The 23,355-nt window shown below is 40.4% G+C and overlaps 1 protein-coding gene across 2 annotated transcripts in view; it reads left to right on the top strand.

Annotated features, from left to right (window-relative positions):
• Positions 1 to 622: 622 nt before the first annotated feature.
• Positions 623 to 23,355, top strand: part of OXR1 (oxidation resistance 1) — a 549,925-nt gene continuing 527,192 nt past the window's right edge. For both annotated transcript variants that reach the window (XM_012645321.1, XM_012645319.1), the window contains exon 1: positions 623 to 823. The gene's annotated coding sequence lies outside the window, so the exon portion shown is untranslated. The remainder of the gene's footprint in view (positions 824 to 23,355) is intronic.

Raw genomic sequence — 23,355 nt, 5'->3', positions numbered from 1 at the left:
CTGCGGAATGAGGAGTCCCAATGCCCTGAGAAGAATTCTGAATTTTAGAAGCTCTTTCCAGAGTCCCCTTTCAGCCCGCCCCACGCGGGCTGTTGGCCTTCCTCCAGGCTCTTGGTCTCGGTCTTCCTTTCTTCCTTTTTCCTTCCCGCAAACTAAGCGTCCGAAAAACTTTTTTTATTCCTCCATAAGTCTGAGCAAATTTCGTTCTAGGAGAGCTTTTTCATGGCTTTAACCCCACTTTCCTCGGTTTCCTGGGCGAAAATGTGAGACTGGGGCTGCCCGGCAGGCGGGAGCCCCACGTCGGGGCAGCTAGGGAGGCGCCGTTTCCCCCGGGCGGGCTTCTGAGTGCGGGCAGGGACCCAGCAGAACGCGCCGGGCTCCGAGCCCCGCCGCGGCAGCGAGCGCAGAAACCAGAGCCCCGCGACGGGGACGAGCGCCGGGAGAGGGTGCGCTCGGAGGACTCGTGGCTTGCGCAGGAGCTATTTTTAGCGGTGCGTCGCTCCCCTCCCGGCCGCCGGCATGGTAGCCTCCGGCTCGCTGCCGCTCCGCGCGGCCGTTTTCTGTCTCCCCCGCCGCTGCTGGCTCTTGGTAGCTTCCACGCGGGCAGGTCCGGAAACTGAGCATGTCTGGAAGCGCTCGGCGGCCCCGGCGGCGGCGGGGGCTGAACCCGGCTGCGTCAGGCTGAGCCCATTCACCGCGCGGTCGCAGGAGCGCAGCGCCAGCGCCGCGCCAGCGCCGCGCCGCCCAGCCCCGCCGAGAGGGGCGCACTCGCCGCCGCGGGTCCCGCCGCCGCTCACCGCAGCCCCCTCCTGGCGACCCGCAAGTAAGTTTGTGAGGCTGCCGGGCGGTGGGGCGAGGGCTTGGCGCCCGGGGGAGACCAGGCTGGCAAGCGGGAGGCGCAGCTGGCGCCCGGGAGAGCCGGCTGGCTGGCCTCTGCCTACAGTGCCCGGCGCCTCTGCGAGCCGCTTAGCCAGTTCGATAGCGGGTGGCCACCGGGATGCTAGGACAGGGACGACGGGCAAAGCAGGAGGGCAGGACTAGCTCCAGCGGGGGCCAGGAGGGCAGACTGGGGAAGAGGAAGGACCGCGCGGCGAGGGAGGGGACTGGGCTGGCCGGGAGCAGGCTGGTGCGGAATGGGGAGGCTGGGTTAGGGGCGCGGGAGCCCAGCCAGGGACAGCCGCAGAGGGAAAGTGGGGGTGTTCTCAGGGGGTATGGTGGGAGCGGAGTGAGAGCGCAGTGTTGGGGGCAGAGTAGAGAGCAAGTGTGTCTTGACCAGAGCGGCGGGAGGGAAGATGGATGGAAAGTGGGGCGCGTGGAAAGCGGATTTGAATGAGTGCAGAGGACGCTGGTGGAAGGGGCAGTGGGCTCCGGATGGGCGGTTGGACTCGGATAATTTGGGGAGTCAGTACAAGGTTAGGGAGATGAAATGATGGAGAGAGTCAGCCTTGAGTCTGTCTTTGGAGAGAATACGTGAGGCCACATGTTGGGAACCGGCTGGAGAGGATGGATGCAGAAAGTGGCCTGGGAGGGCCGGGTGGAAAATCGCTGAGGGATTTAAGTGAAGGGGAGGAGGGGAGCGTGCTGGGATCTGGCTGAGGAACAGGGCTGCTGTGGGAGCCGAAAGAATCAGGAAAGGGTTGGAGCCTACCCGTGTGGCCCCCTGAATAGTGATTTAATAGTGGTTCTCAGGGGTTCACTTGTACCCCAGGCTCCTCCTCCGTCTACTACCTGGCATGAAAGCACCTCGGCTGGCTGTAGGCAAGCTCGTAGATTTGGACAGAGATCAGGCAGTGGGGAAGGTAGTCATTTACCAGGAGCTGCCAGGGGCTTCCCTTAAATGGTCTCTGGCACTCTCGGGGTGCAGTCTAAGATCTGAATGTGTGTGTTACGGGGGGCGGGGTGGCATAGGGAGAGTGGTGTCAGTTCTAGGCCACGGAATCCGTGGTCTTGCCCCAGAGGTATGATTCCTTGGGCTGGGAAGTCAGGCAGAAGTCTGCAGCGTACAACTCGCGGCGGGGCATGGGTGTACGTGTGTGCGCGCGTGTGTGCATGTTGCCTGCTCGGGCTCGCGTGTGTTGTAGCAGGCGGTCGGTCTCCAAGGCAAGGAGATCCTGGGATTCACGGGAGGCACGGGGAGGGGATTAAGAGAAACGTGCTTTCCTACGTCTCTTCTGCCTCCTTTCCCCAGGGTCACATTCTTTGCTCGTCCAATGATGCTCCTCTCTAATCTCTCCCCCGTATCCCTTTACATCCCAAACCTGACGCCGGTCTTCTCCTCCGATTCGGCACTCCGAGAACGCGGCCGATCTGGGCTGCTTCCACCACGGACTCTTATGGGAGGGAATCCTAGGAGTCCCGGAGATCAGAGGGGCTCCCAAATCCAAGGGTCCTTCCCTGTGGCGTCACTCCGGGGGTCCCGGTTTACTCTGCTGCCCCTGCAGGTGACGCAGTGATGTTGCCGGCAGACCTGGGAAACACGGTGACTCTAAAAGGCCAGTGGCCACCCAGGAGCGGGGGCAGAGACCAGCACTTACAGGTTCTCAGGAGGGGGAGCCTCCCCAGAGTTCCCCGCGTGTAAATATAATAAAAAAAAAAAAAAAAAGAAAGAAGGAAGAGACCAGGTTAGTAGAATAAACAAGTCCAAAAATCTCAATGCAGAAATGCCTTTTTTGACCAGCAAAGATTTCACTCACCAAAGAAGGGAAGCAAGAAGCTTCCACAGTGTATAGGATCGGAAACAAGACGTGGCGGGCAGGGGAGAGGGGGTGGTTTGTCACCGTGGCCTCGGCTTCTCAGACTTCATCCAGCTTGCCATGTTCTGTCGTCAGTGCCAAATTTTCAGAGAGGCTTTACCAGATGCAGGAAATGAGGATGAAGGCAACTCTGGAAACCTGTACCATCTCTGGAAGGATCCAAAGAAGGGAGAGCGAGAACCCTACCTACTGTCTGCTGTTGAAGAGAGCTGGTCTCCTATCTAAGAGAACCGGTCTCTGAGATTGTGTGTGAGACCATCAGAAATAGGTCTGGCCATCAAATTGCAGAGGGAAGACTCAAATGAAGGGAAGTGAGAACTCTGTGAGAAAAGTGTCGAGGACTGTGGTATGGGTTGTTTTGCAAGGTAATGTCTGGCCCGTGGAGAGATGCAACAGAGAGGACAGCAAGCTTCTAGTGGCCAGGGCATGTCCTCTTACTCCATGTGACAGTGGCTGTCCCAGTCTCTAGTATACTGTTGAAATATACCCTTTGAAATATGTCCATTGTTCTGAACATCTGTGAGGTGGGAAATTTGAATAAAAAGGCTTCAGCTGTCATTATTGTCTTCTATTAGTATGATGTTTTCATTCATTATTATAGAATATGCAAAGGTAAAATAAATGATTATTTCAGCCATCAATTCTGTTCTTCCCAAAATGTTGTCCCAATAAAATATAATCTGATGTGTTTGCCTATATTGTTTGGTTTGGGGCTCAAGGAGGAGAGAAGGTTGGGCAAATTGATTCGGGTATCAAATAAAGGAAGAGATTGGGTACTTTAAGATCTTATGAATGTGGAGGAAAAGCCTTCATTTATAGAATGCTAAATTTGATGTGAAATGAGAAAATCCTCCACTCTCCGCCTCCTGCATTTGAATACAAAGGGTTGTACCCTTGGGCTGGTTCCTAGTCTTTAAGTGGAAGCCTAACTTGACAATTTTTCTGGAGGATTGTTCCCTAAATCCAGGTGAGCCTTAGAAAATAGTCTAGGGACTCTTTATTGCCCTAAGGTAAAGTCATTTTAATAAAAGAAAGGTGATGAAATGGCTTCATGTGGCAGAATGTGAGAGAGAGATGTCAGTCAGAGTGGAAGAAGAGAAATCACTTTCTCTCACTTTAGGCTTAGAACAGTGGTTCTCAGCTGGGAGCAGTTTTGCCCTCCAAGGGACACTGGCAAATTCTGGAGACATTTTTGATTGTTACAACTTTGGGAAAGATGCTACTGGCATCTCCTGGGCCAGGACAGGGGTGCTGCTAACATTCTACAATGAACTGGACAGCCTCCTGCAATTTTCTGGTCCCAAATTCAGTAGTGCTTAAGTTGAGAAACCCTGGCTGTCAACAAGTCATGCTTAAAATGAAAAGCAACCCATTTTAGGATGCTTTCAAACATTCCTGTTGGAAGTCAATCTTGAAAATCAAGCGTAGTTAATATTAAGAGACTTTCTTTGCAAAATGGTCTCATGTTAAAAAAATGCTTATTTTAAAGAAATTAAAGAGGTTTCTTTATAGCAGAACTTTTTCTTCAGCCTTTTAAAAAAATTCTAAAATATATTAGGAATTTCCAAAAGGCAAGTTATATGCATGTGTGCATGTGAACATTTTTTAATGAAAACCAGTTAAAACTGTTCTGCTGTATCAGTTTTCACTGAACTTGTTTGGTAATTGCTGTTTTAATATATAGTTTTACTTTTTAAAATTAAAGTTAATTTAATTAAACTTACAACTTATAAGTTCTTCACTGAGGGATTGAACAAAGAAAAATGTTAGATAAATATTTATTTGAAGCCCCATAAGATATTCCAAAATGAAACCTTAGTATTTGTAGGTATCTACACAAGAAGGTAAGACTCCTGTATGATTTTCATGTACTGTATTTAGTTTCTATTTTAAATCAACAGCACAGCATGTATTAAGAAACAACAAGCCTTTCTAGCCTGTAGCGCAATGCATTGCCTAGAAAGATGGAACAATAGCTTATACTCATAAATGTAATAAGATCTAGGAACTGTTCTAATATCCCTTATATGCAGGAATTTGGAGCACTTATTGGGTAAAATCCTTGTCATTATCACAATGAGACTTAGAGAAACTAAGGAGATTTGGCCAGTCTTTCTATCCCCTCTCCCTGTGTCACTCCCCCACTCCTATTTTTTGGTTGGTTGGTTTCAGGATTCATTCTGAAGGGATCATCATTAGGGCTGCTTACTTCCTTTCCTGTCCTAATAACCATCCCATCCACCCTTGGCTACTACTGTCCCTCAGGGAGTCCTATTGCAGCTGAGACTTCATATTCCTGCTAAGACTCTGGGGCACCCAGCAACCCTTCCCTTTCCTCTGTGTGTACAAACAGAAAGGGCTCTTTCCTGCTTCCAGGTGGAACAGAGATTTGTGTCTTTCTTGGAAAAAGGCAATGGGGAGAGCCTTTGTTTTCCACAAAGGCAACCTCAGTTTCTCTGCTTTTAGCTTTACTTAATTGCTTTGTTCAATTGTATGTTCAATTACATATTCTTGCTATTAGAAAGGCTTCCTCTTTCTCAAGGGAATAGTGAAAGAACTGAGGAAAACATGACTTCAGTGTAAGCAATACCGATATTGATAGAATGTACCTATGATTGGACTATGTGAAAGCTCAAGGAATATGATTTGAACTAATGATAACCATATTTGTAAATTCAATAAGCATTTGCGGTAGCAGGTTCTGTTCTATGCACTGGGACTCTTGCAGTTGCAATGTCTGGCTGCCTTGTGCATTGCAACTGGTTTGCAAAACCAAGTCCATTTAAAGTAATATATTTTATATATATCTGTAAAAGTCTATATGTAAAAAGAAATATAAGTGGATATTAATTTTCATTGAATTTGGAGCAATTATAGAGACATATCCTGATTCTCGAAAAGACTTCAGAAACACAATTGGTGAAATGCAGAAGGTATAAGAAACCATTAAGGGGGAAACAGTTACATGGATTTCTGTATAGCCTGGACAAGGGGAGAATGAGAGATTTGAGGTGAAAGGGTCAGTTCTTGCTTTCCCTTTCCTTTCTTTAGGAAATGGTTATTGATTTGTTTGACATCTAAGCAAGGAGAGGTGTCTTCCCTGCAGGTATTTGTTGAATGGATGTGTGCCCTTTTGCATCTCTGATAGCCATAGTTGTAGAAGACAGCGGGATGCTGGCATTGGTGGTTAGAGTAAAGCTGAATTTCAAATCAGTTCTTCCCTAATGATGTTTGCAGAAAAGGCTTTGAACACACACTTTCAAAGATTGAGCATTCCATGTCACTATTTTTAGGAGACTAATAAAAAGACTATAGAACTGAACATTTTTCATGTTTTGGGTAGTAGCTAATACTGATGCTTTAAACTATGAGAGTATATTTATTTGGGGAAAACAGAAATAATATGACATCTCCTTTTCCTTATAAATAAACTTGCTGCTCATGCTGGCATGTCATTTATTGTCCCAACTGGAAGGAGGGTCATCTGAGAGGTGGACATTTTATCAAATACCATATGTTGCCTTTGCTGAATTCAAGAATAACAACAAACACATGCACAAAGAACAAGCTTTTGAAATTTAGACTATAGCAAAGGCAAAGAGTATCTTTTTTTTAAATTCCATTTTATGTTATTGTTAGGGATGAATAATAGCAATGCAGGAAAAAGGCAACCTTGTTTGTGGAAGGTTTTACTTTTGTTTATAAATCCTTATTTATCTTAAGAAACTAATAGCCTGGAACATTTCCTGAGGTTTTAAGCCTCCATTATAAATAGTGTGTCTCTTCTATCTCTGGAATATTCATTATGTGGTGACTTTTGGAATCTGAATACCGAGCTAAGATGGCTGATACAGTCTCTTTTAATTTGTGATTTAGAGTTGTCTCTGTTCTCCTAAAGAAGGTAAAAGAGACACGCTATTTGTCATTAGGAGCAAGTTACAGGTGTTGACGGTAGCCTGTTTTACAGAAAAACATGCATGTTGCTTGACCTTGGTATGGGACCCCACTGATCAAAACATTGATCTCAGCCTTCTGAATTATGAAGCCTGATTTGAACAACTTTGATTTGAACAAGAGTGTTGCGACCAGGCTTGACAACCAACTGATGTATTTGGAAAAGACTGACTGATAAGCCAGAATACTAACTACCCATTTACAAAGAGGCATAAAGGTGTAGGGAGGATCAAAAGCTTTGTAGTCAAATCTAACACTTAAGCAGTGTGTGCCTTCACATGAGTTTTTTCAACTCCGTAGAACTTCGGCTTCCTCATGTTTAAAATGCAGATGAGTATGAAGTGATTTGCTTGTGGTCAGCAGTCACTCCGCATCACTTCAACTTAGTCCGCATTTTTCCAAGTCTTGATCCAAACCTTCTCCTTCTTAGGAGCGTATTTAATTTTTTTTTGGTTAAATACATGTTTCTTCTATTTATTTAAAAATTCAAGAACCTCTCAAGAACCTCTCTTTTAAGTTATTATATTCCAGGCAAAAAAGGTAACTGATGGGTCTTGAGTTCAATTTGTATCAGAGTTCAACTCAGGTGTCCACCTAAGTGATTAAAATGATCAAACACCCTTTTATTTTTTCCTAATTGGGATGAATATAAGCAAGGCTTTAGGTAAAGATATCTGAAGCCAAAAAATGCCACTATGGATAATGTCTTTCAACTAAGATATATTTTTTGATGATCAGAAAATTGAAGATTGGCCCTTATTTTAATAGTTAAGTTATTAATAGTTTTTTTTTTTAACTGGTTTAGTGCTGTTGCCACTGTGGTTTCTTAAAGAGTTTCAGATTCAATAAAAATGTAAAGACATGCTATGTGTTAGGGCACTTTGTTAGTTGTAAAGTATATAATGCATGCTTTCTTATTTGAAATTTATGGTGACTGATATATGGATGATTGATTGAAATAATGAAAGACTTAAAATCAGAAACTAGAACAGATGGCAGGTTAGAGAGAACATTCCCATTAGCATCAGACAAACTAGAATACAAATCTTCATTCTTCAGTTACTAGCTGTGAAAAATTGGGAAAATTACTTGACTTTCCACCTTCTCCTACGTTTTGAGAATCATACCCACCAGATTGTAGGTTTGATTCCTGTGATGACTCAGTAAGATAAGCAAGTAGAGATCTTAGCACGATGCCTGGCACCCTTCTTTGTCCTTGTATTCTGCTAATTCCATCACACTTCAGCTACGCCCTTGAAAGTGATCATTTATGCTTGAATCAGTTCAGATTTCTCTTACTCTCAAGAATCAGAAAACCTGATCTCAAGGGGCTTGAGGAAAAAAAAAGAGAAACTGCATGACCATGTGACTGAGTGCAGGAAGGGTATGTATTTGACTCCAGGTAGGACCTGTCAGGGCTCAAACGGTGTGACCAGTTCCTTTGCAGTTCTTATCATAATTTCTTAGCTCTTCTTCCTAAGTCTTGGCTCCATTCGTGACAGGCTCCCTCCTCAGGGTTCTAAGGTGGCCACCAGAAGCTTGCAGAACTTCATGTTCCCAGGTTCAAATCTAGTGAAGAGGAGAGCCTCTTTCTATAGCTCTTGCAGAGGAAAGAAAAAGCTGCTCTTTCTAGAAATCCCAGCAAGTATCCCTTCACATTTCACTGGCTCTGATCAGGTAAAGAGCCCATTCCTCCCACAGTGGCCAGAAAGATGAAATACACTGGTTGGGCAGGTGTGTTTTCCCATAGAAAGGCAGGGGATTGTTGGGAGAAGGAGTATCGTATGCTAGCCAGCTAGCCGATAAGAAACCACCACAGCACTTGCATTACTGTTTGGCCCCGAAGAAAAATGTTGGAATCATGTTTTATTTCATCTAGGTCATGGTTAAAGTCTAGAGAATTGTTCCTACACCATTACCAAATATTTCTTTCTAGTGATGGATCTTAATTACCAAGATTAAATGACACCAATGCACATTAGCTGTCTTTCTTCAATATACACCATTAGACTGGCTAGATAGACACTAGAATTCATGTTTTGCCACAAATATATGTTAAAGGAACACATTAATACATTTCTTATATCAGATACTTGCTCATAGGATCACTATTTTCTGAAAAAAAGTCAGGAGAAGCTGTCATTATGTAAGTTGTTATTATTTAATGTTCAGTGATTTATCCCTTCCTTCCTGGGTGACCTTGCTGGCCTGTGGCTCTGCATCTGTATACCAAATTGCAACAGACAGTAAGGCTGCTAAGACTTATGCAACAACCAATTCTTACTGTCTACAGACGTGGGCAGCTGACACAATATTCCAGAAAGGTTAATTTGTTCAATCTTTATATATTTTTTAAAAATTCTCCATGCTTCATTGGGGCTGTTGGAACAGAAGTCTCTTAAATGCAATTATTTTCTAAGGTAAAATGTAGTCTGTCTTCTTGAATTAATATATTAATGGACTAAGGATTTTTTTCCTGTCATCTATTTTTAACTGTTTGCATAGATCACAGTGACAGGATGTCACATATCACACATTTAACAGAAGAATGTTAACAGCCATGATAAATGGCTTTGAGTAAAAAATATTTTCTTCTGTTTTCATTCATGCAAATGGTTTAGTAACATACATAAACGTAAGTGCCTTATTGTAAAATGTTTCAAAAGGGGAAAATAAAATCACATATCCTTGCATTTTTAAAGCTAGCTTTCAGGCTGCTGTAAAATGTAATCTACTTATGGTGAGTATGTCAGTGTAGAAGTTGGTTTTCCCATAGGTAGTTTCCAACGTGGGGTGTGTCGGGGGGAGAGATATTCTAGCACAATGAAGTTAAAAAGTAAGAAACTACAGAAATGAGCAAGGCATTCATTACCTGTTATATCTGTTGAGGTTCTTAAATTCTTAATAAGACCAAGGAAGGTGAAAGGTGCTCTTTTATGTAACTAAAGTATCACTGAAGTGAGATTTTTACCTCTTTACCAGCATGTTTTTAAATTTCAAATCAGCAATCGTGTTGGCGAGTATATAGCACAGAAAGCATAAAGTCATGTGAATGATTAAGATATAGTTTTTAATTATCTGAAATATTAAATGAACAACCAGGTGGAAAAAAGCACCATTCAGTAATGGTACTTCAGAAATATTCAGTAATATTTAGAAAAACCTAGAGAGAGATCATTTTAACATATAGCCTTATAGGCACAGCTGTTGATAATGTTATATATTAAGGATTTTTTTTGTTTCAGTACCATGTATACACCATGTTTATCATTGAATATTATGAATAAAGTTTTCTTTGGTATTATAATTCATAAATTATTTTTGCTGTTCTTAAGGGGGTGAGAATAAAAAGGTTGTCAGTAGCTCATTTGGAAACTATGCATTAATTTTTTTAAAGTTTTCCACCAGCTGCCTGTTCATGGACTGAAACACATAGATGTGGAAAAATAATAATAGATTCATTATAACAGATGTACATAGAAAAGCTCTGAGCTAATCATTTAGATTGTTTTGTGGAAATGAATGAAGTGAATCTGAAATTTTGATGGAATCTCCTGATAGTTGTTAAGTAAAAATAAGGTAAACATTAGAAAAAAAAAAAAAAACAGAACAAACTTCAACTTTTTAATGTTGAAATTTATCAGAGTTCCTTAACTGACTTAAATAGAAACTGATTCTGGTTGATTTAAGCAGAAAGGAATTCACTGGATGATTATGAAGGAGTTCATGGAATTTAAGGAAATGCCGAAAAACAAGACCTTGGATAGGATAGGAGCCCACTGCTGAGATGGGTCAGCTCTAGCTGTTTTCCTTCGTGTGTTTCTGTCCTCAAGAGTCAGAATTCAGAGAGAAACAGAGACAGACAGACAGAAGGGTGAGTTAGTCTGGGGGAAGAACAGGGCATCTTGACTGATAGTCTCAAGGCATAATCTATAATCTGTTGCTACCAGAAGGAAAATAGGTGATACGGGGCAGGCACATTAAACTGATATCCATTACATACATTCAGGATGCAGAAACTTGCCTCAGTGAAGATGAATTATTAGAAAGAGAAAAGGGAAGGAAAAAAAGAAACCCTTAGTGTATCATCTAAATAATACCTTTATGGAAGACAAAAATACTGTGTTAGTTTCCTAAACCTACATAACAATTTAGCACAAACTGGGTGGCTTAAAACAAGAGTAACTTATTCTCTCACGGTTCTGGAGGCTAGAAGTCCAAATTCAAGGTGTCAACATGGCCATTCTCTCTTTGAAAGCTCCAGGAGAAGAATCTGTTTCATACGTTTCTCTTAACTTCTAGTATTGCTGGCAATCCTTGGTATTCTTTGGTTTATAGACTCATCACACCACCAATCTGTCTCTGTTATCACATGGCCTTCTCACATATGTCTCGGACTCAGATTCATAGAGAAAGAAAGTAGAATGGTGGCTAGAAGTACAATGACCAGGGGCTAGAAGGATGAGGGAAAAGGGAGTCATTGTTTAATGGATACAGAGTTTCAGCTTTGCAAGATAAAAAGAGTTCTGGAGATGGATGGTGGTAATGGTTGCACAACAGTGTAAAGCTACTTAATACCACTGACCTGTACACTTAAAAAGGGTTAAGGTGGTAAATTTTATGTTGTGTGTATTTTATCACAATTAAAAAATATAAATTATAAAAAGTGAATTAGAAGAAAGTTGGTAACATTTTAATTCTTAAAAGTGAAGTGAGGGCAAGCAGGATAGTTTAGAATAACTGAGGGCCTCAGATACAAGGTGAATCTTCACTCACGAGTTATTTCCCGTGGACTTTCTGGTAAGCTTGGTGCTTACCAGAAATTTTGGGGGCAGGACAGTTGACCAGAGAGGACCCTCCTCCCCTTGGTTCCACAGGTGTTCAGGTAGTGAGACTCTGGCCCTGGGAACAGGCACAAAATCTCACCTACAACCACAGATTCTTCTCTCATGTGCAAAAGCCTTACACTAGGGAAGGGGCAGAAACCACTGGGCCCAGTGACCTACACTGATAGAAAGTGGAGGTCTATAACAGATGCAGAGCGTATTTTGGTGCTACATAAGGAAAGAAGGACAGAAAAGTTGAGGAAAAGCCAGCCCAAGACCCAGGTTTATAAGGCCTAAGACTGAGGTTGGACCCAGAGAACTCAAAATTTTATAGCATCTGGGTTCATAACTGCCCCAAATTGGAAACAACCCAGATGTCCATCAGTTGAGGAATGAATAAACAAATTATAGCAGTATTCCATAGAATAAAATTCTACTTGGCAATAAAAAGGAATAAAGTGAATTTTACTGATCTGACCACTATGATCTTCACATCTTTTTAGATCACTGAGGATAACCATTGGGGCAAGAGCCATGAAAGTTTCATGAAAAATACAGCACTTTGGAAAAATGTAAATGTTCAGAGGTGGATTAAGACAGTTATATAGAAAGCAGGAGTAGCTTGGAGGGGCTGATTTTAAGGCGAAAATATAAGGCCAGGATAGAGTGACCATAATTTACTCAGCAAGAAAAGTATCATATATACTATCTGAGTTTTTTCATTATGATACACAAAATATTACCACTTTATATGCTATTCTAGTTTTAAAACTCAAAGTTCTCTATAAATATAGAAGCAACTTTTCTCCTACCCTAAACTTATGGTAAGTTGATCATAGATTCTTCAAAGTTAAAGTGTCTTTAAAATTCATCTAATATCCTTCTAAATAGTTTTAAAAAAATCAAAAGGAAGATAAAATATGTTTACTATTCATTAAGTGGAAGTGGATCATCGTAACAGTCTTCATCCTCACAGCCTTCACAAGGAGTAGGCTGAGGAGGAGGAGGAAGAAGAGGGGTTTGTCTTGCTGTCTCAGTGGTAGCAGAGGTAGAAGAAAATCTACACATAAGTGGACCTGCACAGTCCATGCTGTGTTGTTCAAGGGTCAACTGTATTAATAAAGAGACATCTACTGGGTCACAGATTCATCCTTTTAAAGTTTGGTAATTGTATTTCGTTGCACTTTGTTTGATTTGAAATCTTATGTATCTCATTCTTAGAAGTGATCATAGGCTTTAACAGACTCCCAGAGGGACTCATAGAACCAAGAAAGGTGAAGAACATAAAATCTTTCTTTGGCTCCTAGCAGTAAGTTCTATTCAGTGTGAATCGCTTGGTCCAGAAAGCTGGAACTATTGAGTGTGTTCCAGCTGACTGCACTTGTACTTGATCTGCCAGATACCAGCTATGCAATTCCATAGGAAACATCGGTTCTAGCAGGTTTTGTGCCACTCAGTGAGTGCATTGGGCACATTTCTGAGAATCTATAGATTTTCTATGGACTTTCTGATGGGCTTCTCCTATAGTGGAGCCAACACACAGCCTTAGAATTAAGGGCCCCATTGTAACCTTTCTTTTTAGGGGGCCTAGGTTTTAGACCATCCCATATTCATGACTCTGGGTTTCTGGAACCCTTAGTTGGGAGACAGGTAGCTCTGACAGAGGTCAGTCTGGTTGGTTCAACTTCATGTGTCTGTGAATCCCAGGAGGACTGATGTCAAAGTTCAAAGCCATTAGATCAGAGATATTGTTCTTCCTGTTTTGATTTAGTTCCCTGGCAAGCTGATACGATTTAAGTGAACACATCACTCATGCCAAGATCTCTATACTCTTGTTATCTTTTAAACTTTATTTATTCTAAAGGCTGTCATGAGAGCAAATCATTTGAGTGACTTAAATGTCAGAGGTAGTGGTGGTCCAGTGGGGATCCACTTGGCCCCTGAGGAATGGGGGAATTGCTTCCCCACGTGTTGCATTTTACCATTAGATACATATCCATTTGAAAGGTAAATGTTATAATTTATCAGGATGGCTTATTTCATTTTGGACTCTCTGACAGGAAGTTTTGCTTCTTTTAGGATAAAATCTGCTTTTGTTTAACTTCTATCATTGACCTAGGTCAGGTCTGTGAAACCTCACAATTATCTAGGAATTTCCTGAAGTTACTAAAATGCTCTCACTGTGGTCTTCCTGGTATGTTCAAGGAATGCAGACCACAGTGACATCTGCCAAATCAAAATATATTTTAGCAGAAATATATTTACTGGGAAATAGTTTTAGACTGATGGAACTTTTTTTTTGGTACCTTTGACCAGCATCTTCCCAAATACATGGAACATTTTTCTAACAAATGTTTGAGATCCAAACATGTGCTATGTGCCAGGCAGGAGCTGATAGTATAATGTGTGTGTCGGGGAGAGGATGTTAGTTATGCTACCCTGAAGGCCAAGCATGTGGGGCTGGGAGGCTGTGCAGGGGAGACACAGAGGAGACCCAGAGAAGGGAGTGGCTCCCTAGGTTGAAGGCTGCATGGGGCTGGGAGCAAGAGTGGAGGGGTGTTTAGACAGAGGAAATAGGTTATCTCATATGAGGATGCGAAAGATGGTTAGAGTGGCTGGGACAAGGGTGGAGGTGGGCCAAATGAATGTGGAGAGGTAAGCCAGCGCCAGAAATCTAGATTCCTCTTGGTGAGGCTAAGGACTTTGGTTCTGAAGCAGGGATGACGTGATAACCTTTATTGGCACAGAAATAATGATATTTATTTTCCTGGAGAACAGATAGCAATAAGCAAAAGCAGGGTGCCTAGCAACTTAAAAACAATATAAAAGTCTTCTATTTAAAGACAGTAGACATGATATGTGTACCATAATACATGTATGTCATTACAAATACCCCTTTGCCTCTGGATAGTAAGCTTTCAGTTTCAGTGCTAGGATTGTATTACTTGTTTCTTTGAGGTTCTGAGCAGAGGGAATTCTAAACCACTTGCCTTTGTCATTTGCCTTTGAAGACTTCTTTGTAAAATTTCCATTATATAAAGCAGTTAACATTAACTTCAATCTTTAAAAAAAAAGGACTGTTAGAATTATTCATTTATTTGCTTGCTGTTTTAATTGGCATAGTTTACCTGTTTACTTGGACTTTATTATAAAAGGCTGGAAGTGTTACTACTGTAATTGAATTTAAGTAACTTGCAAAAAAGCCCTTTATAGGGATGGTAGTCTCTGGTATGTTTAAATTTATAGAAAATGTTTGAATTTCCCATTTGATTAGCAAATATGAGCTAAAGTCATACTGAACACTGATGTGTCTGTCGCCCTCTCAGCCACTACATTGAATTAAAAGTCCTTGCAATCTTTAGATCATTTGAGTAAATAAGATCACAAAATGCAGTTTTCATTTCATGTATATACTTTTTTAAATGGCAAATTTTTGTCTACAAAGTAATTGGGCAGCTCTGCCTCATTTTTAGTATTACCTACCAAGGGGGATCAATTAGTTACCAGCTCATTATATTATTCTGATGGAGAGTCAGACTTCATTTCTGGATATTCTGGAGCGTTGGACATTAACAAGTGTGCTTCCCTTTAATGCTACCAACCCCCATATTTGCAATTTGTGAAACATTTCACATGAAGCTAAGACAGTCATGTGCTGAAACAGCTAGCCTCTACCTGTCCGTGGGGGGCTTGTTATTAGCACCCAGATACTCATTACCTAGTAAGCAGAAGATGTAAGAGGATACTTATTGATTCTCTGTTGTGAAGGACTTTGAAAGGTCCTTCAGACAAGGATTTTCAGAGGAGGCGACTAGAGCAGTTACAGAGAATTGTTTTCCTGTGTGTGTGGCATTTTTATACATGATGTCAACAAGAGCCTCAGAGTCTGACAGTAGTATCAAAGGACCTTGTTCTCTAGTGGGTTCTTTTGAGAATGAACTTCTGTGAATATGTGTCTTTAACATGCAACATTCCTTTGTGGACTGCCCTCACCCCATAATCAACTTTTTCAGGCCTGTGGTTCCTCTAGGAGCAAACAAGTGACCCAGCCAGCCAAAGTACTCTCACCGCTTGCTATGGTGATTTGTTCAAGGATAGATACATGATGTAAGCTGGTAAAGTGATGACAGCACTTCCTGGGATTCTGATAGAACACCAAAAACATGCTCTCTTTCTCATGGGGGTTACAAAGGGTTCACGTCTAGAGCTGCTGATGGCCGTCTTTGTTATCAAATGGAGGCAGCCTGCCTGAAAATGAAACTAGTCCAAACAACCCCAAAAAACAAAACAAAAAACCCCCCATATTCTAGACCATTAATTCCACCACATCTGAAGCCAGTATGAATATTTCAGCTGCATGAACCCATTATTTTCCACTTCTATTTAAGCTAAATTGAGTTGGGTTTTTGTTTTTTTCAATGAAAAGAATTAAAATATAAATACTGTGTATAAACTGTCCCTACTCTGAAGTGGCAGCAGGAAGGGAGAAGTCTGAGGATATCATCTGGTATAGATGTGAAGGATGTGAAAATTTCTGTTGCCCTGAGCCAAAAAGAGTTTATAAGAGATACCAAAGAATGTGGTAACTTTTCCCTCCTGTTGCCATTTTCTTGAAATAGCATTGCATGTTTTAACAAAAACTTTCTACATTCTGAGGTAGTAGAATCCTAGTTTTTCTCATAGACAGAAGTGAGAGACTTAGTGTTGGTATGTATTACAGAAACAAACATAAATGGTAGCTGGCTGAATCCTAGTTCCAGCTTTGCCACTTAAAATCCATGGATCCATTTATTTGTTATGCATTTGCTTTTAGCATGAGACATTCTAGGGTCTATTGTTCAACAAATAAGATATTGCAACTCCAGTAATGGTCTCTAATATGAATAACTGGATTAGCAGGACACGCAGTAAAAATAATAAAAGACAAATTATCTTGTCGAGCCTCTATTTCTAGTAACTCAGCAATAAAAGCCATTTATGCTCTTTCTCATTTGGATGTTAAATAGCTAGAAAATATGAGTCATTCATTTTGGATGCAAAATTTCTTCTGCAGCTTCATTCCATTTGGTATCTTAGGTATCAGTTTTTTACAGACATTTCCTTTTTAAGACAGGAAAGAAAAGATACACAGTATGGTAATGAAAATGAGTATTTTAAGTGTCCTGTAAACCTAAAATGGAAAGCAAGAAAGTAAAGGAGCTGTAATGACATTTCTAGTACAAGTTTATGCTAGAGGGTTATTTTTCATGATTTCTTTATGGAAAGATACATGAAACGTGTAAATTAGGATTGTTTGCGGCTAAAAGGAGGCTGGGGTATCAGAGATATCATTAAGACTCACTTTATCTTACAGTGATGCTTGTCCTGTGGATACTAATTTCTGCTAAGAAGGGTTATAAGATAAGCCTTTTAACTAAAAATAGAACCTTGTTACTAAGCTATAAGAAGAGGTGCTCTGCATATTAATTCACTGACCAGAAAATATTTTCTTCCAGGGTGTGGTCTGAGCTGTCTCCAAGGACATTATGAAACACTTTAGTTGGCTTACTTCCCATTTAGAAGGGAAAATACAATGAACACCAATTTTCTACAAGGTATCATAGAGTGTACTAAGGTATTTATTATCCCTTGTGCTAATGTAATAGGAGAAATAGATTTCTCCTTCCCAGGTAATTTAATGGGGAAAAACATCCCATTTTTCAAAAGAAAAATGCTGCATACGAGGAAGTAGCATGAACATAATGAAACTCTGTGCTGTGTTTAGTGAACTGATGGCTTAATCAACTGTCACCTTAGTGACAAAAAAAGTTCTTAACTTTGAATCCATAAGAGATTGTCTAGTAAACAAAATTAGCATTCACATTTAAATTTTGGGTTTGCCTACAATATTTGATTCGTGATCAGTTCCTATTTCTACAGAGCAGAGCCCCTCTGAGCTGTTCCACCAGATGGAATACGTCTTAGTCTCACATGGTTAAGTGGCTGGAATCCACAATTCTGTGCGGTGGAGTTTCCTGTGCATTTGGATCTGTCTGCAAGTTCTTCTGCCAAAAGGAGTAGGGTGTGAAACATATCCTGTTGCCATGGCCACGCCCATGCAGAATACAGAGGCTGCTGGATAGGACCTGTAGCTGTGGCCTGGGGACAGGTGGTCATACAAACAGATGGCGTTCCTAGGCAATGAGAAGTTAGTAATGGCAGGTGAAGTGTATTGGAAGATGTGGGAGCCTCCTTAAATTTTGTGAAATTCAAAAAAGAGAGAACTAGGGCTGCAGAAGTCCAAGTGTTGACGCTGAATTTATGAATACTGAACTTGCTAAATTGCTGACAGAGAGCCCAAGCATTCTCTATTATTTACAGTACAAACCCTGATGCAAGGAAGAGACTGTTCCAGTGCAGAACAGCATGAACCACAGAGCAGCAACATCTGGACAACAAAAGTAAAAGGAAGGTCCAAACGTTTACCATAGCCTGTCATGAATGTGGTTCTGATCAGAGTTGATACAGGAATCCTTCCCAACAACCCAAATATATATTTTTGCATGCTGTACTTCAGATAACTGCATAATATAAACTCTATCTCATTTTCATTCTATTATTTCAGGGATTCACAACTTATTTATTCATTCATTCTTTCATTCAACAAGTATATTGATTGCTCACTCTTTGCCAAACATTGAAAAATAAAGTAGTGAATAAAATCGCAGAATTCCTTGCTTTTACAGACTTTATTTTCTGGTTTATGGAGACAATCAACAATTAAGCATATACAATTGTCCCCCATTATCTGTGGTTTTGCTTTCTGAGGTTTCAGTTACTTGTGGCCACCTGCAGTCGGAAAATATTACATAAAAATTCCAGAAATAAACAATTCGTAAGTTTTAAATTGTGCCCCATTCTGAGTAGCACGATGAATTCTCCCTCTGTCTCGATTCCTCCCTCCCAGGACATGAATCCTCCCTTGCCCAGTGTATTCATGCTGTGATACCATAATGTGATAAAGCATGATGAGTGCGGGGCTAGGGGAATAACAATAGATTGAAAAGAGAAGGGACCTGAGGACTGGCTCAAAAGAAGACCAGCAGTTAGAGGATGGAAAGACAAGGAGGAACCAAGTTAGTAGGCAGAGAAGGAGCAGCCAGTGAGAACCAAGGCTTAGAGAAGGTTTAAGTCACTGGAGAATGTTAAGCCCAGGAGTGACCTGGTCCAGTTGATGCTTTCTGGAAGCTTCACCCTCGTTGCCAAGGAGGCAGGGCTATCACAGGGCAAGAGCAGAGGAAGAGAAACCATTTAGTGGGCTGTTGCCATGACGTGAGAAGTAAGCATTGTTTGGACTATGATTGTAGCAGTAGAAGTGGTAAAAGTGGCTGGATTTGGGATATATTTTGAAGGTAGTGCACAAAAAATGGTAGTAGACATAAGATTTACTGATGGGTACAATATTGAATGTGAGGGAAAGAGAACTGGGTGATCTATTTTTAGATCAAAGCTACTCAAAATGCTGGTCTGAAATTTTGCTACCTGGTCTGTGACAACATAAGGAGCTTGTGCCAAAATGTAAATCAATTGATTTTTTTTTTTCATAGCAACAGTTTCTCAGTGAAGGAAGCAGTGCATTGATTTACATTCTAGCACAAGCTCCTTATTTTGTCATAGACTGGAACGCATTTCCAGAACATACTCATCTGCAGATATCACATTGAACACTGAATTGGATGAAGGCATCAGTGAAAGCCATTATTAACAAGTTCCCAGGTGAACTAAGGTATTTTTCAATTTATCTAGGTATGACACATTCTTGAAGAATTGCTGATTTTGTAGTTGTGCAGGGGTGCTCTGGTTGCCAACGTTACTTAGAGCAGCACATAGATAAGCTACAAAATACTTTGTGGAGCAATACTTTCTTAAAGTTATGTGTCTTGGTTTGTTTTGTGCTGCTATAACACAATACCTGAAACCGGATAATTTACAAAGAACAGAAACTTATTCTCTCACAGTTCTGGAGACTGGGGAGTCCAAGATCAAGGCTCCAGCGTCTGAGTGCGGACATACTTACTATGTTCTCATGTGGCAAAAGGCAGAAGGGCAGGAGAGCAACAAACTCTGTGTCTTTATATGGCAAAAGAGCAAAAGAGAGTGAGAACCCACTCCTGCGGGACCTTTTTATAGCATTATCAGTCCATTTATGAGGGTGGAGCTCTCATGACCTACACACCTCTCAAAAGGCCCCACCTCCTAACACTGTTGCATTGGGGATTGAGTTTCCAACACATGAATTTTGGGGATCACATTCAGACCGTAGCAGCATTATGATTGTATATTTTCATAGGGTTTATTTGATCTTTTTTTTTTTTTTTTTTGGTAAGTAGGGAAATGTAAAAGAGTAAGCTTAGGATAAAAAACTTTTTAAATAACATATTACCTTGTGTTTATGAAGTAGGATCACAGGGCAACTCAAGTTAACCCCGACTGCTTTTCAAAACTTAGCTTATGTACCATATTTTAGGAAGCCTTACAGATTTTCCTTTGTGTTTTCATAACACTGTATGTTTTACCTTTATCATAGCACTATTATAAACAAAGAGTAGGCTTTTAGCTGTCTTCACCCAAACTGTAAGCAAGTAGAAGGAAGGCAATGTCTTATAATTCCAATATCCTGTAGTTAGAATATTGTAAGTATTTAATTAAATTTTTATAAGCTGAGTGGTGTGACCATAATTTCAAAGAACAAAAGGGTAATTGTGTGTATTACTATGCATAATGGTTAGCATTTAACTTTGGGTAACTACAAAAGCAAAGCCTTCATTAGGCTAAGGGAAATCTGAGGCAAATGACATCAGTTGCAGCCTCAAATATAAAAAAGAGGTTTTAATATTTAAATGAGTATTATACATTTGGACTTCTCAACCGTATGTATTACAAGATAGCAACTGGTATGAGTAAATATTGCTTCAAAAATAAAGGATGCTACTGTATATATATTGTAATAACCTCACGATTCATTATACAATGGTGTTACCATGTGATTTGAGGTGGTGGAATCCAGTACTTTCTCTTGCTTCTTTAGTACCTTCTGGGGCTCAGAAGTGGTATTTGGCAAAACCTCTGAGAAATCTGAAGACTTGATTATAATTTGCAAGCTGACCAGTTACCATCCAGTGATTTTACGTTTCTTAACAAATCACAATACTTGAAGCTAAAGTATTTTTTTTTTCATTCAAAAGATTTTTTGAACATCTATCATGGGAAAACACGTGAAAAAGTACCAGGTGCCATTAAAGTGCTAGGCACTGTGGAGGAAGAGAAAGATGAATCAGACATGAGTCTTATCCTTAGGGAAGAGTGAAATGAAATATCATCAATTTCTTTGTTGCACATACCTTTTTCTTGAAGAGTGAGTCATGCTTCCTTGGTGCAGATCTCAGAGCCTACAAGTTTTCTAGACTGACCATGTTGTGTGTGCCGTTTCCAGTGATTGTTTCTAGAAGTGGCTGCTTTCATCAGTTCTTGCAGTTATTGTTCCTGTAGGTAGGTGTACCACCCGTTAGGGAAGATCCAAACTGCGACAGCAATTTTCAAACGGGCGTTATTTGAAGTCTCTTGGCATTTGCACTAGTCTGCAGTTCTTATAGATTCTCATGGGTTTATCATCAACTTGCATTGTACCTCTACCTCCCTCCTTTCATGTCCTTGTTTTTCCTTGAAGCAATCAACAACTCTTATCAACTTTCGCCTAGCTACAGGTGAGTTCCCTAAAGATATCCTTCCTATTGCTGTTCCTAAAAGCAGGTATAAAAAGGACTAGTGATTGCCTCAAGCTCTTCTAGATAATGATGATGTTGATAATGATAAAAATAATGATGATATCATAGTTAATATTTATTGAGTATTAAAAATAGGTGAGTCCCTACCCTAAGTAGTTTGTGGATATTTTCTCGTTTATTCCTTATAAAAATTCTGGAAGGAAGGCAACATTATTAGTCCATTTTAGAGATGAGTAACCTAGGCAAAGAAAAGTTAAGTAACTTGCCTATCACCTTCCTCAGTTCTTATCACCAAATAGTAGACACCTATAAAACTAGCCCTGTATTGAGCTCTGGTTCTCCCATTATCTTCCCAGGATCGAACTCTAGTGATGACCTGGATCATGTTGATAACTAGCGGTGATGCCAGTATACATACTGTGGACTAAATATAATCGCTGGCTATCATTCTGTCCTAGGACAAGCAGTGAATATTTGTCTTTATGGTCCTTGAGATTGTGTAAAGGATGGATCAGGTTCAAGAGGGGAAACAGAACACTGGGACAAGAGTAATGTCATGTTCTGACACCTAATTCTTTGCCCATGCCAGTACAAGTGTTTCCAAATTTTGGCTTATAACTTCCGTATATGTTTTTTGACCTGAATTGGTAACAGATATTGTGTTGCCAATGGTTTTCCCTGAAAAAAATTATTCTTCACTTACCATAGGAGTCCAAGCACATGTCTTTAATAATATAATTTTATTTTGTCTTAGATCAGATATATTATTTTTCCTTGGATTAGATAATTTTCCTAAGAAAGAGAGTACTACCGCTTATTAAATACAGTCATGCTTTTCTTAACAATGGGGATAAACAGTCTGAGAAATGTATTGTTAGACAATTTTGTTGTCTGAACATCATAGAATGTACTTAACAAACCTAGATGGCCTAGCCTACTCCACACCTAGGCTATATGGTATAGCCTATTGCTCCTAGGCTACAAACATGTACAGCATGTTACCGTACTGAATACTCGAGGCAATTGTGACACAATGGTAAGTGTTTGTGTATCTAAACATAGAAAAGGTAACAGCAAAAATACATTATAATCTTATGGGATCACTGTCATATATGTGGTACATAATTGACCAAAACGTCATTATGCTGCACGTGTCAGTACTTTAATGTTGGGCACTATACTATACAACCTATTTCCATATAGGTGCTTATTTTAATCATCTTATAGTTCAGTGTAAATATGGATTGAGAATCCTTTTTCACAGATGCACAACTCTTTGCCTAAGAACACCTTGGGAAAGGAGTAGGGAGAAATCTATATGATGAAGGAAATAAACAAAAACTGATGAGGGCACTTAATGAATACAGAGCAGATGTTTAACATAGAGAAGAGAGCTTTGCCATCAAGCTTTTGCCCTGGCAAATACATAAACTTTATCACTGTGGGTAGCAGTGATCTGGCAATGGATCCAGTGTGAACTTTGCAAAGAAATATTGCAATAAAATTTGATTTTCTTTTCTCATAAGTATGATCTTTTTCTCTGCCTTCTGTATCAGATTTGCTACTGCTTATTGATGCATATCCAGCAGGGGTTGAGGGAAAATATAATAAGTCCTTACAATAGGAATCAATCACAACATAGTTCCTGTCTCTATAATATCTATGTTTTCTGTAGTATTTTATAAAGGTGAGTAAAGTGAAATGGAATAGAATAGAATAGAATGAAATAGAAAATGATGCAAAGGTGGATATTCAGAGCCAGAAATATTCACAAATGGAATATGCACATAGCTAATTTGATCTGGAGTATCAAATAATTTTTTATTGAAAGAAACACCTCTATGGAAAACAGTATGGAGATTCCTCAAAGAACTAAAAGTAGACCTACCATTTGATCCAGCAATCCCACTACTGGGCATTTACCTGAAGGAAAAGAAGTCATTTTATTAAAAAAAAACATTTGTACTCAAATATTTATTGCAGCACAATTCACAATTGCGAAGATGTAGAATCAACCCAAGTGCCCATCAATTCATGAGTGGATTAACACAATGTAGT

Source organism: Propithecus coquereli, unplaced genomic scaffold, assembly GCF_000956105.1.
Source record: "Propithecus coquereli isolate 6110/MARCELLA unplaced genomic scaffold, Pcoq_1.0 Scaffold23, whole genome shotgun sequence".
In the NCBI taxonomy this organism is placed as follows: domain Eukaryota; kingdom Metazoa; phylum Chordata; class Mammalia; order Primates; family Indriidae; genus Propithecus; species Propithecus coquereli.
The sequence above is the reverse complement of the archived record's forward strand: the minus strand, read 5'-3'. Positions and strand labels throughout refer to the sequence as shown.